The sequence below is a fragment of the Lissotriton helveticus genome, chromosome 10 (assembly GCF_964261635.1).
Source record: "Lissotriton helveticus chromosome 10, aLisHel1.1, whole genome shotgun sequence".
NCBI classification, from domain to species: domain Eukaryota; kingdom Metazoa; phylum Chordata; class Amphibia; order Caudata; family Salamandridae; genus Lissotriton; species Lissotriton helveticus.
Genome location: NC_136071.1, coordinates 922,432,365 through 922,444,806, shown reverse-complemented (window position 1 = coordinate 922,444,806; position 12,442 = coordinate 922,432,365). Strand labels below are relative to the sequence as shown.

Here is a 12,442-nt window from a genome sequence, read left to right as displayed (position 1 = left end):
TCTTTGCCTACCCCATGTAATTTCCACCCCTTCTTCCTTTCGATTTAGTTAGTGCCGATGGTTATAAAGACTGCAGTTTGGTGAATTTGAGGACTCTTTTTTGTCTTCTTTTACCCCACAGCTCCCCACCAAGTGCCCCTTCCCAGACACCACCCTGAGGAACTCTCCCACTACTGATTCGCATTATAAATGCCCAAGAGCATCCCTGGAAGGTGGAAAGGAAAAAGAAACAGAAACATTACTACAGAAATCCCCCCTTGCCTCTCCTAAACCCTATGCGTAAACATAATTTCAACATTTGAGTCCCCTTTGATAGAGTCAATCAAGGCATCCATGTCTTCCACAGAATGATAATTGTACATCTTGTTATTCCACATGATGCATAGCATCAGCGGGAATTTTAAATGCACCCTGGCCCCCAGTTTGTGAAGCTAATCCATTCTCCTGCTGAGCTCCCACTTCCGCAGATCAGTTGCTTTACATACATTGGACCTTGTCTTAAAAGAGAAGGCTTTAGCTGGAAGGGATCAGCACGTTAAAGCTATAACCAGGATGACATCTTTTACTGCAGAGGAGAGGAAATTTACCAAGATATTCCTAGGTTTCTGGTGCTGTAAGTTCCTTTTAAAAGGGTCCCTATGTGCTCTCTGTATCTCCTGTTCAAGATTAATATCAGGAAAGTCCTTGAGAACTGTGTCTTGAAGTAATGTTACTATGAAGGACTTCATGTCACCACCTTCCACAGCCTTTGTGACATTTCTGCAGATTGTTCCTCCAAGAATGGTTCTCAGTTCCCTTGAGGTCCTCCCTCAGCCCTTGATTTTGATTGGTAAGCATCCCTATTCTGGTTACATTCTTTTGCGTGTCTTGTCTGGCCGAGACAACCTCTTATTCTAATGCCTTAGTTCTCACAGCCACCTCATCCAGTTTCTGAGTTAAGGCTAAGCAAGAGGCTTGGATCCCCATTAGCCTTGGACACCTCAAACCTGCTCTTAATTTCTTCATTATGGCCCAGGAGAATAGCAGCAAGTTACTCCTTAGTCTGTGCCCCTACTATCCCACCACCATTTAGCCCACTAAATGTCTCTGGTTGAGATATTTCCCCTTGTTGATCTCCCTGGTTAAGCTCAGTTGTCTGCTCCTGCCACTCTGGGAGAGTGAGAGCCTTGTACCTGTTCTTGGTGGTAATTTTGCAAGGCATACTATGTAAACCCATTTTTGTCTGAGCTAGGTTCTGTACCAGGTGTATCCATACTAGATAGGCTGATCGCCCCTGTAGGAGCAAGAGGAGACTCCATATTCTGGGTCTGTCTTCTTAGGCCCCCAGAAAAGGCCCATCAATACACTCGTGAAAAGATGGAAGCCATAACTTTAAAATAGGAGTTAAGGGACGGTGTTATTTTAATCGAGGGCAGGAGCTTTCTTACCGCTGCTCCCCTCTGACTTATTAGGAAGTTTTACAGACTTTGCAGGCTTACTAGGCTTAAAGTTTAGAACTCCAGGGCCCCCTCCCATAGTGCTTCTTTGAGGCTGCACAGTAGCTTTAGGAGCTACAGAGAGAAAATTCACTTCAAGACTTACCCTGGGGGACAGCAGCAGTGTGAGTGCGAAACATGTATCTTGTGGTTTTGCTCGGGCAATAGCCCCTCTTATCCATAGAGGCAGGGTAATGGCTCCTCGTAACTGCCTCCTCAGAAGTATGTTACAGGACATTTCAGATTAGTCAATGCGTGGTGCCATCAAATTGGCTCGGCAAGGGGAGTACACATTCCACAGTAATAAATAGGCTTAAATAGGCTTGGTTATCTCTTCATAGACTGTGCTTTGGCTAATAGGATTAATGAAGTTAGTGTCTCGAGGCACAGATTACTGAGGCAGAAATTTTGGAGCATATAAAACTCATTAAGAATGCGAAGGCATAGGTCCAGATGCTATTCCATCGGAGCATTATAAACTCTGGAAGGAGGAGGGCGTGCCTATCTGGGGAAAGTGTTTAACTTCATTTACCTAGAAAAACCCCATATCCCAGACTCATGGCGGGAAGCTATGCTGGCTTTGATTCTATAACCTACCAAGCACCCTAAAAAGGCAGATTCATATTGTCCAATTTCCTTACTGAGTGCCGATTATAAGGTCCAGTATATATTGGCTAAAATAGGTCCACAATTAATCCACCCCATTCAATAGGGCTTTGTCCCGAATGGCCAGATTCATGAGCTCACTCAACAACTAATAGCATCTATCGACTTATTCACTGCATATTCGATCCTCTTGGCAGTTGCTACAATTGCTGCTGCCAAGATGTTCAAATGAGTATACTGGGCCTATCTCTGGGAGACCTTGGTGGCGTTTGGCTTTAGCTCGAGTTTCATTTCAACTCTCCAGAGATTATATAGGAACTCACCTGCCTGATTTATATTCAATGGGTTGTTGACTAAAAGCATCGGATTTGGTAGAGGCATGAGACAGGGTTGCCCCCGTGCCCCCTTCTCTTCGATATCTATATTGAGCCATTCGCCCACCTACTTAGAAGGGATCAACAAGTAACCCCTTTCTCTTTGCAGCAATACAAAAATAAGGTAGTGCTTTACACCAATTATATAATTCTCTATGCATTGGATTCCGCCCAGATAACCCCTCAGGTAGAGACGTTGGCATAGATGTTTGGGTCCCTATTAGGATACTCTGTGAATACATCTAAGTCAGAGATTATGTGCTGGGAACTTCGCTAACTGGGATGGGGAGGTGAAATCAGAGCTCAAATACCTGGATATCTCCATGGTTTACCCCTAATTTAGGGGGTGGGAAAGGAGGTCGATCTGCTGCTTTCTAGATGGAGGAGTCTGACTTTAACAATTTGTGAGTGAGTGAACTTGATTAAAATGTTGATAGTTGCTAAGTTGATATATCTTTTTTAACTGTATCCTGCTTACATTTCCTAGACCAGCTTTAATTAATTTACAGGGGGACATCATAAGCTTTATTTGGATTTCTGGTGGAATCAGGCTGTCCTGGAAGAAATTAGGTGAAGGCTGAAGACAGGTGGCCTGGCCCTTCCAGATCTGAATTTGCACTGGATAGCCTTTCAATTTCAAAATTGTAGATTGCTTCTCGGGACTCCGGCTAGCTCAACTTGAGGGAGAATCTTGGCAGAATGTCTGAGGAATGGGAATCTACTGGTTTTCTTTATAAACTCACTGAAAGTTTTCAAAAAAGTTAGATTTTCAGTTTTCTGCGCTCACCCTCTGATTTAGTCAGGAAGATATTTCACTAATCTGGGACTCCCCAGGTACCCCAGAGTGCTTGCTGGATGGGCTAGATCATGCCTTGAGGAGGGCAGGGTTAGCTACCTGGAGGGAACTACTCACAGCACAGTGGATATTACCATGGGAAATACTTAAGGCAAGGACAGGGGACTCCTCCAGCTTTCTTCATGGTTCGCTGGTACTAACTTAGAGTCGAGCAATACTTGGGAAGATGAGTCACTTTTGCAGGATGTGAGGCCTCTGAGCAAAGAGGTTGCCATCTGGTACTGGAAGCTTTTAGATGCCAAAAATAGAAATGTTTCAGAAAAGGGGGTGGTGATGAACAGAGTGCCTGAATTAAGCAGACCACTCTTACCCAGTCCAAAGATCAGGGCTTGATCCATCACCGTTTTTTAGCTCACTGCACCATCCCAGCTCAGAACTTGGCTATATGCAAATTAGTCTGTTCCTGTCCCAGTGCATGATGGGAACAGGGCAAACCAAACTACCAAGCCAATTCTTATACTGGGAAGGAAACAAGCTTCCGGGGACCGGTTTCTGCCATTTCAGGCGTCGTCGGCCCGGCTTGCTTGAATCCTGATGGTGCAATGAGCAAGGGACTCACATCTGAGTATACCCTTCCACGCTTATGGTGGACAAAATGATTCAGAAAAGGGGGTGGTGATGAACAGAGTGCCTGAATTAAGCAGACCACTCTTACCCAGTCCAAAGATCAGGGCTTGATCCATCACCGTTTTTTAGCTCACTGCACCATCCCAGCTCAGAACTTGGCTATATGCAAATTAGTCTGTTCCTGTCCCAGTGCATGATGGGAACAGGGCAAACCAAACTACCAAGCCAATTCTTATACTGGGAAGGAAACAAGCTTCCGGGGACCGGTTTCTGCCATTTCAGGCGTCGTCGGCCCGGCTTGCTTGAATCCTGATGGTGCAATGAGCAAGGGACTCACATCTGAGTATACCCTTCCACGCTTATGGTGGACAAAATGATTCAGAAAAGGGGGTGGTGATGAACAGAGTGCCTGAATTAAGCAGACCACTCTTACCCAGTCCAAAGATCAGGGCTTGATCCATCACCATTTTTTAGCTCACTGCACCATCCCAGCTCAGAACTTGGCTATATGCAAATTAGTCTGTTCCTGTCCCAGTGCATGATGGGAACAGGGCAAACCAAACTACCAAGCCAATTCTTATACTGGGAAGGAAACAAGCTTCCGGGGACCGGTTTCTGCCATTTCAGGCATCGTCGGCCCGGCTTGCTTGAATCCTGATGGTGCAATGAGCAAGGGACTCACATCTGAGTATACCCTTCCACGCTTATGGATCAAGCCCTGATCTTTGGACTGGGTAAGAGTGGTCTGCTTAATTCAGACACTCTGTTCATCACCACCCCCTTTTCTGAATCGTTTTTGGCCACTATAGGTGTGGCAGGGTATACTCAGACATGAGTCCCTTGCTCACTGCTCCATCAGGATTCAAGCAAGCCGGGCCGACGAGGCTGAAATGCCAGAAACCGGTCCCCGGTAGCTTGTATCCTTTCTGGTGAAGAATTGGCTTGGTAGTTTGGTCTGCCCTGTTCCCATGATGCACTGGGCCAGGGACAGACTAATTTGCATATAGCCAGGTTCTGAGCTGGGATGGGGCAGTGAGCTAAATAACGGTGATGGATCAAGCCCTGATCTTTGGACTGGGTAAGAGTGGTCTGCTTAATTCAGACACTCTGTTCATCACCACCCCCTTTTCTGAATCGTTTTTGGCCACTATAGGTGTGGCAGGGTATACTCAGACATGAGTCCCTTGCTCACTGCTCCATCAGGATTCAAGCAAGCCGGGCCGACGAGGCTGAAATGCCAGAAACCGGTCCCCGGTAGCTTGTATCCTTTCTGGTGAAGAATTGGCTTGGTAGTTTGGTCTGCCCTGTTCCCATGATGCACTGGGCCAGGGACAGACTAATTTGCATATAGCCAGGTTCTGAGCTGGGATGGGGCAGTGAGCTAAATAACGGTGATGGATCAAGCCCTGATCTTTGGACTGGGTAAGAGTGGTCTGCTTAATTCAGACACTCTGTTCATCACCACCCCCTTTTCTGAATCGTTTTTGGCCACTATAGGTGTGGCAGGATATACTCAGACATGAGTCCCTTGCTCACTGCTCCATCAGGATTCAAGCAAGCCGGGCCGACGAGGCTGAAATGCCAGAAACCGGTCCCCGGTAGCTTGTATCCTTTCTGGTGAAGAATTGGCTTGGTAGTTTGGTCTGCCCTGTTCCCATGATGCACTGGGCCAGGGACAGACTAATTTTGCATATAGCCAGGTTCTGAGCTGGGATGGGGCAGTGAGCTAAATAACGGTGATGGATCAAGCCCTGATCTTTGGACTGGGTAAGAGTGGTCTGCTTAATTCAGACACTCTGTTCATCACCACCCCCTTTTCTGAATCGTTTTTGGCCACTATAGGTGTGGCAGGGTATACTCAGACATGAGTCCCTTGCTCACTGCTCCATCAGGATTCAAGCAAGCCGGGCCGATGAGGCTGAAATGCCAGAAACCGGTCCCCGGTAGCTTGTATCCTTTCTGGTGAAGAATTGGCTTGGTAGTTTGGTCTGCCCTGTTCCCATGATGCACTGGGCCAGGGACAGACTAATTTGCATATAGCCAGGTTCTGAGCTGGGATGGGGCAGTGAGCTAAATAACGGTGATGGATCAAGCCCTGATCTTTGGACTGGGTAAGAGTGGTCTGCTTAATTCAGACACTCTGTTCATCACCACCCCCTTTTCTGAATCGTTTTTGGCCACTATAGGTGTGGCAGGGTATACTCAGACATGAGTCCCTTGCTCACTGCTCCATCAGGATTCAAGCAAGCCGGGCCGACGAGGCTGAAATGCCAGAAACCGGTCCCCGGTAGCTTGTATCCTTTCTGGTGAAGAATTGGCTTGGTAGTTTGGTCTGCCCTGTTCCCATGATGCACTGGGCCAGGGACAGACTAATTTGCATATAGCCAGGTTCTGAGCTGGGATGGGGCAGTGAGCTAAATAACGGTGATGGATCAAGCCCTGATCTTTGGACTGGGTAAGAGTGGTCTGCTTAATTCAGACACTCTGTTCATCACCACCCCCTTTTCCAAAAATAGAAATGTGGCAGCACCATAGAAGGTATGGGAAGATCTGGTTCCAGGGCCTGAGCTGCCACACCTGTGGCATGCATCCTTCAAATGGTTGTACTGTACGGTGAAACCTGCTAATTCAAAAATACTTTATTTTCACCCTTAACAGACTTTATTGGACCCCTCAAAGGGTTGTCAGATTTGTAAAGGACCTGTACCCCAAGTGTAGAAGATGTGGCCATCTTGAAGCGAATGATGACCACATGATTGTCACTTGTCCTATCATCAAAGGATATTAGGAGATTGTGAGCAACATCATCTCGGAAATGTTTAGGGTAATTATCAAGATCATCTCTCTGTTAGGGGTTGATATTGTAATGAGAAGTCTTCTTAGTAGAGTTCAGGGGTGCCTGTTTTTTTAATCTAGTACTTCTCACTAGAAGGGAGATTTGTATACACTGGTTAAAACCAAGTCGTCCCACTCAGGAGAGTTGGTTAAAATCATCCCCCGGACCTGCAGGCTGAATACAGGAAGCACTCCGGGTAGGATGAATACAGTATGGGCTCATTTTATAAGGTGGAGTGGCATGCTGGTTGCAGAAAGCTGAGTGGTCTAATGACTACACCCAAGCACTCAAATGGGTACGAATTTCAGCCCAGATTGTGATTGTGGAACTGGGCCCCAGTACCACAATCTCAAATCAAGTGCAGCAGTCCCTCAACACAGTATAGCCTGAGTTTTCAGCAGCTTTGGTGCTATGAGGACAAAAAAGAAAAACCTACACTGATCAGCAGTACATTCCGTACCAAGTTTCTGGTGCAGCATAGATGCCATCAATGAATTTCTATACTTTATTTCATACCCACGGACAAAAACGGTTGCCAATGACATCTGAGACCAGGTTGGTATGCACAGTACAGTACTATTTCATCTGATCCTTTTACAATTAGTGTACCAATATCATCTGCCTGAAAGGAAGCACAGAAAGACACTGATGCCTCAAATCCCAGGTGCTTGCCATGTCACGTTGTCTTCACAAAAAACATCCAGAAAATATTGTGAACTCTGAGGGAATTGTCTGCCATCAGAGATAGTATCACCACCCTGGATAGAGATGGCACAAACAAAGTCACCAAGACGTCCTATAGATTATCCTTCATCGACTTCAATCACCAACGTTACACCAGCTTCAGCATCCAATTGAGATACGAAACCAACCACTTTAAAATTCGGGATGTGATACAACCATCCTGGACCCTTTTGTAGTATTTGCATGTATGCATAGGCACATATACTATAACTGCGTTATGCAAGGTGAGTAGACCTCCCATGCATATGCTACAAAGTACCTCTGTGTGATACTCCCACTATTAAAGACCCCCTCATTCATCCTGATGTGAGAGTACACAAATTATTAAGTCAAGGTTGATGCAGTTGGTCTCTGCCTTGGACTCTGGCTCAGTTCGGCTCCCATCCTACAAGGTGTGCTGTTAAGGTGTATTAGCTGGTGGCAGTGCACGGTGTAGGGCTCTGTACCTCCCATGCCTTCTCCTTTTACATACATTCTTACAGGTAAAGTTAGCCTTTACTAGTGCTTAAAAACAAATGTATGTGACAGAGAGGCTACAGAACGATGAGGGGCACTTTTGCCTGGTGGTCGGGAGGAAATCATAGGAGGTGGTCATGGAGATTTGAGGGGTGCCAAAAATGATTGTAGCACCGGGCACCAACCTCTCTAAAGCCGGCCCTGGTGAAGGGCTCTGTGTCTCGCACGCCTTCTCCTTTTATAAGTGCATCGTAGGCACTGCAGGTGGCTGACAGACAAGGGTGCTGCCTAACAAAGGTGGTCCCTGCTCCATTGCCCTGAGATCCCCAAAGTCATGATTCCAGAGGGGAATGGCACAAACCAGGTTTAAGTGCGGAAGGGAAAATCAGTGATCATGGCATCTTCACGTGACGTCATGCAAGACATTCCCCTTGAAAGGAGACACACTAATGGCGCTCCGGTACTCATAGGCAACATATAAAGGTGTAAGAAGCTCTGAAAAGCTCCAACCAGCGTCCAGCATTAACCGGACTGGTGATACTTTAGGGAGTCCTGTCGGATTATCAAGTGTCAGAAATGCACCGCGTTCTACCCGAATCCCCTGCAGTATTGTTTATTGCCCGGTGGCTTTTTACACCGTTATCTTTCACAAACACTGCACTATAACGGTGCGTACAGTTTCCAGAAGCCCCGCTGCTTTCCTGCTTTTCTTCTACTATTATCAACCTCGCCCTATTTTTCTTGTTTTCAATAGAATGGGAAATAAGCCTGACTACGAACATTGTATCCTGTAGCTTTTAGATGGAATAACAGATACAAGAATGATTCTTTCATTGGCTAGTCGGTTACAATTTAGCATAGCTAGTTTAATGCGGGCTTTCTTCGGAAAGCATGATGGAAAATTCAAAATGCTACAATTAAAAATAAAAGATCACAAAGCCACCAGTTTGGACATTTGATTAGCACAGGCAGACTCACCACTTCATTTAGAAAGTTGTGAAACATCTGTAGGGAAATTTCTCCTCGTTTAGGAAACTGCGGGTCAAAATGTGGAATAGCGTGGTAACATTATTGGCAGTCACTTTTCATCAGAGTTAATCACATATAGATGGTGATCCTCGCACTCTAAATTAAATTTGATTTAAATGCTGCCAGAGTTGTGTTAACAATGCTGCCCAGCTGTGCCAGGACCCATTGAACCTTCAGCAGCAGTGAACCACTGCCCAGCAGCGACAGAGACGACACTCTTGGTGCTTGTGTTTGCTTTTGATGAGCTAATTTTCACAGTATTAACTCGAACCCAACATGTTTTATCATTGAATTTATCATAATTTTATCAAATCAACACAGTTTCGTATGTTTAACCACAATGAGCAGTTTCACTCATTCAACTACGTTTCTAGTGAGATGTTCCAGTCTACGCCGCTCTTCGAGGTCACAGTTCTAAACTCTCCTAAGAAGGAACACGCACTTGGCTCATCTCATAGAACCTGGAACATTTGTCACCCATCCTTACCCTTAATTCTGCGCTTTGAACTATGTTCTACAGTCCTTCCAGTAGCTCTCATACAGGCCCTGAGACGGCCACATCTTTGTATTCTCTAATCTCCTCTAATGATGTGCACTGTGGTTAGCTGAACTCTTCCCATCTCAATACTGTTAATGTCTTCAAAGAATCTCCTGCAACCCAGCCTTCAATTCAACATCAAGTAAGAGCTACAAATCGACATGCTCATTCGCTGCACATGGATCAAAAGTTTTCACTGGACATAGGCAAGCAGTGGCTCAACGTTTTACACTGGCGGTGTGATCCACTTGGTCGTACGTTAAAACGTCAACTAGAGAAACAGTGTTCTACCACATCACAGTGGACAAAATATTGAGGACCAAAATCATGAGACGTCAAGAAATAGCAGGTTTTTTAAAAAATAAAGGGAATGGCATCTGTAACGGATGGCACTTCAATTATGGTCAATACAGGAATACCTGTTGCAGAAGGTATGTTGTCACCATTAGAACATGGTAACAGGCCACTAATTAGAAGACATGCAGGGTCCAAAACACACGCCATGTAATCTAGGTGTGAAAATCCACAGTATTTCTGTTCAATGTAGTGCACCTCATAAATCCTTTTATGCATTTGGGAAATATGTAGTGGCTTAGAAGACGGCAGGATGTGCTATCCTTCCTGTGTACCATTAAAAGTCCATTTGCAACAAAAAATCAGCACACCACACTACCTGAGTCAGCAATCACGTGGCTATCCTGATGTCCTGATGTGGTTGGAGCATCTTGATAGGTGCATGTATCCATCATCCGGGAAAAAGTGTGCTATCTGGTCATAACATGCTTAAGACCTCCTCATCTTGTAACATGTGCTCCTCTTCTCTCAGCCCCTTTTACACTAGAGTTTCTAAAGTGACTACTTTCATAGGTGTCCAGATGTAGGTCTGGCTGCTGCCGTGCTTCTTGTGATACCATATGTTTATATTGTTATTTCGATTTCTCATTAGATGAGATCTTGGGCTTTGCATATGGAGTTATGTGAGTTTGGGAGCCCTGTGAAGTGGTTGGTGAGTTGTCAGAGGTTCTGCTCTCTATGCAATTTTCTTTTTGTTCTTTGCAATTCATCATCATCAAAGCATTTATATAACCCAAGTAGTTCATCAAAGCGCTATCGCTATGTTCATGAGCTTAATTTACTTTCAGCAACAACATATCTATCAGGAGGCAATAAGGGATGATGGCCAGGTAAAGACGTTGTGCCTTTCCTTTGTGTTATCACATATTCAGACATTTAATATGAAAACATGTTATCTGCCTTTCAACGTGACCATAATGACCCAACAAATCTGCGCCTCCTTCCAGTGCATTGCCTGATGATCACTTAGATCCTAATGTCTGACACATGATCGACTAGATTTAGAATCTCATGGATACTGGATTGCTGCCACGCAGGAAACTTTGTAAAGAGGTCGCACGTGGCACGGAATCCCAAGCAGCGAGAGGTGAAAGGAAATATCCAAAATATATTGTTTGAAGTTAGTAGGATTCCAGAAATGCTCCTGATATACATTGCACGTCTACCCAGTAGAAAAGAGAAATTCCAGAAACGAAGGTCGTGACATTGGCCAAATGAATCACTCTTTGTGGAAATAATGAATGGCATGGACACCTTTCGCTTGTCACTCCCAATAACATGCAGGTGTTCTCAATCCTTATATATATATGTTTCTTTCAGTTGTGTCCCATTCTCTCGGTCTCATAAATACATGAGATTTCACAATTGCGGGATTGATGGTGAGTGAACTAATGCATCTTTTCCGGGGATGTGTGCTATGACACAAGTTTGAATCCCTGTATTTCCACTCAGCCTTTCATCTTTCCGAGGCCAATAAAATGAGTGTCATTGGGGAAAAATGAACTGTTATCTGTCAATAGCACCAAGCTACCTCCTTGAAGGTGAACATTGTGCTCTACAAATATACATGCCATTCTCTCCATGCCTTGCTCCTTTATTAATTTCTTTCTGTCTGGAGGTTGCTAGTAGATCACATTTTATTGCAGAAAAAAGATCATGTATTTTTTTTCAAAAAATTAGCAATCAAAAGTGAACCATTATCTAGTGGCGATTGATGGATCTCCAGTGGCAGTCAAATATGGCGAACATAGCCCTCATAAAGGTATCTATAAAATGGCTTGCAGCCTAGATGAAAGAAATAGCTGAGGAGAACTTATGCCTGACTCATTGCTCTGAGGATAACGTGATGAGAATTAATGTGGTTGCATAGTGTTTGTGAGTGATCTGCTCAATGAAACATTCTACGAGGCCGCTGTAATACATTTACCTTTCTTGGAAAGGGTCACTACTTTACTACTAGTATGAACGTGCAGAAGTTTGCCTTGAGGGAATCAATTGGCCAGAGTTACTAACCTTTTCTATGGTCTCAAGCACTTTACATTGGTGTTTGTGACCACAAAAAAGGTCTTTTCCATTGTACCAATTCCATGTCAAGAGTCAGTAAAGTTTTATCGACTCCTAAAATGGGATTGCAATTGCATGCTAATTTTGTATGTGAAAGTGATGCGCTTTGTGTGTCCCTTCCAATGCCTACGAGGTACCCTATGAACTAATGGTTTGCAACTGGAAATCCAGTTGCAAGCCACTGAAAAGTTACTCACCTCTATGTTGTGCTGGTAAATCATTAACTTAAGCTTTGTGAATTGCAGGAACAGATTCTGTAGGAGAAAACAGTCATCCATGGGGTCACTGCCAACTCTAAGAGAAACTTTTAAAATAAGATCTTTTTTTTAAATTAGTCCCTTTTCCTTTAAGGAAGTGAGGCTGCTGTACAAGGAACATTTGAACACAATCTTAGATACAGTGATCTGCTGACCCTAGTATGCCACCACCCCATGATTTTAACAAATTGGAATGAGCCACAATTTGCACCCAACCTAATGAATATTAATTAAGTAGGTTAGACTGTAACCCATTCAGATTTGGAATTTTACCACTCAGCATATT

General features: G+C 44.5%; 1 protein-coding gene across 1 annotated transcript in view; it reads right to left on the bottom strand.

The window, feature by feature from the left end:
- CUBN (cubilin) overlaps positions 1-12,442 on the bottom strand; it is a 1,583,269-nt gene that overhangs the window by 832,558 nt on the left and 738,269 nt on the right. The gene's annotated exons all lie outside the window — the stretch shown is intronic.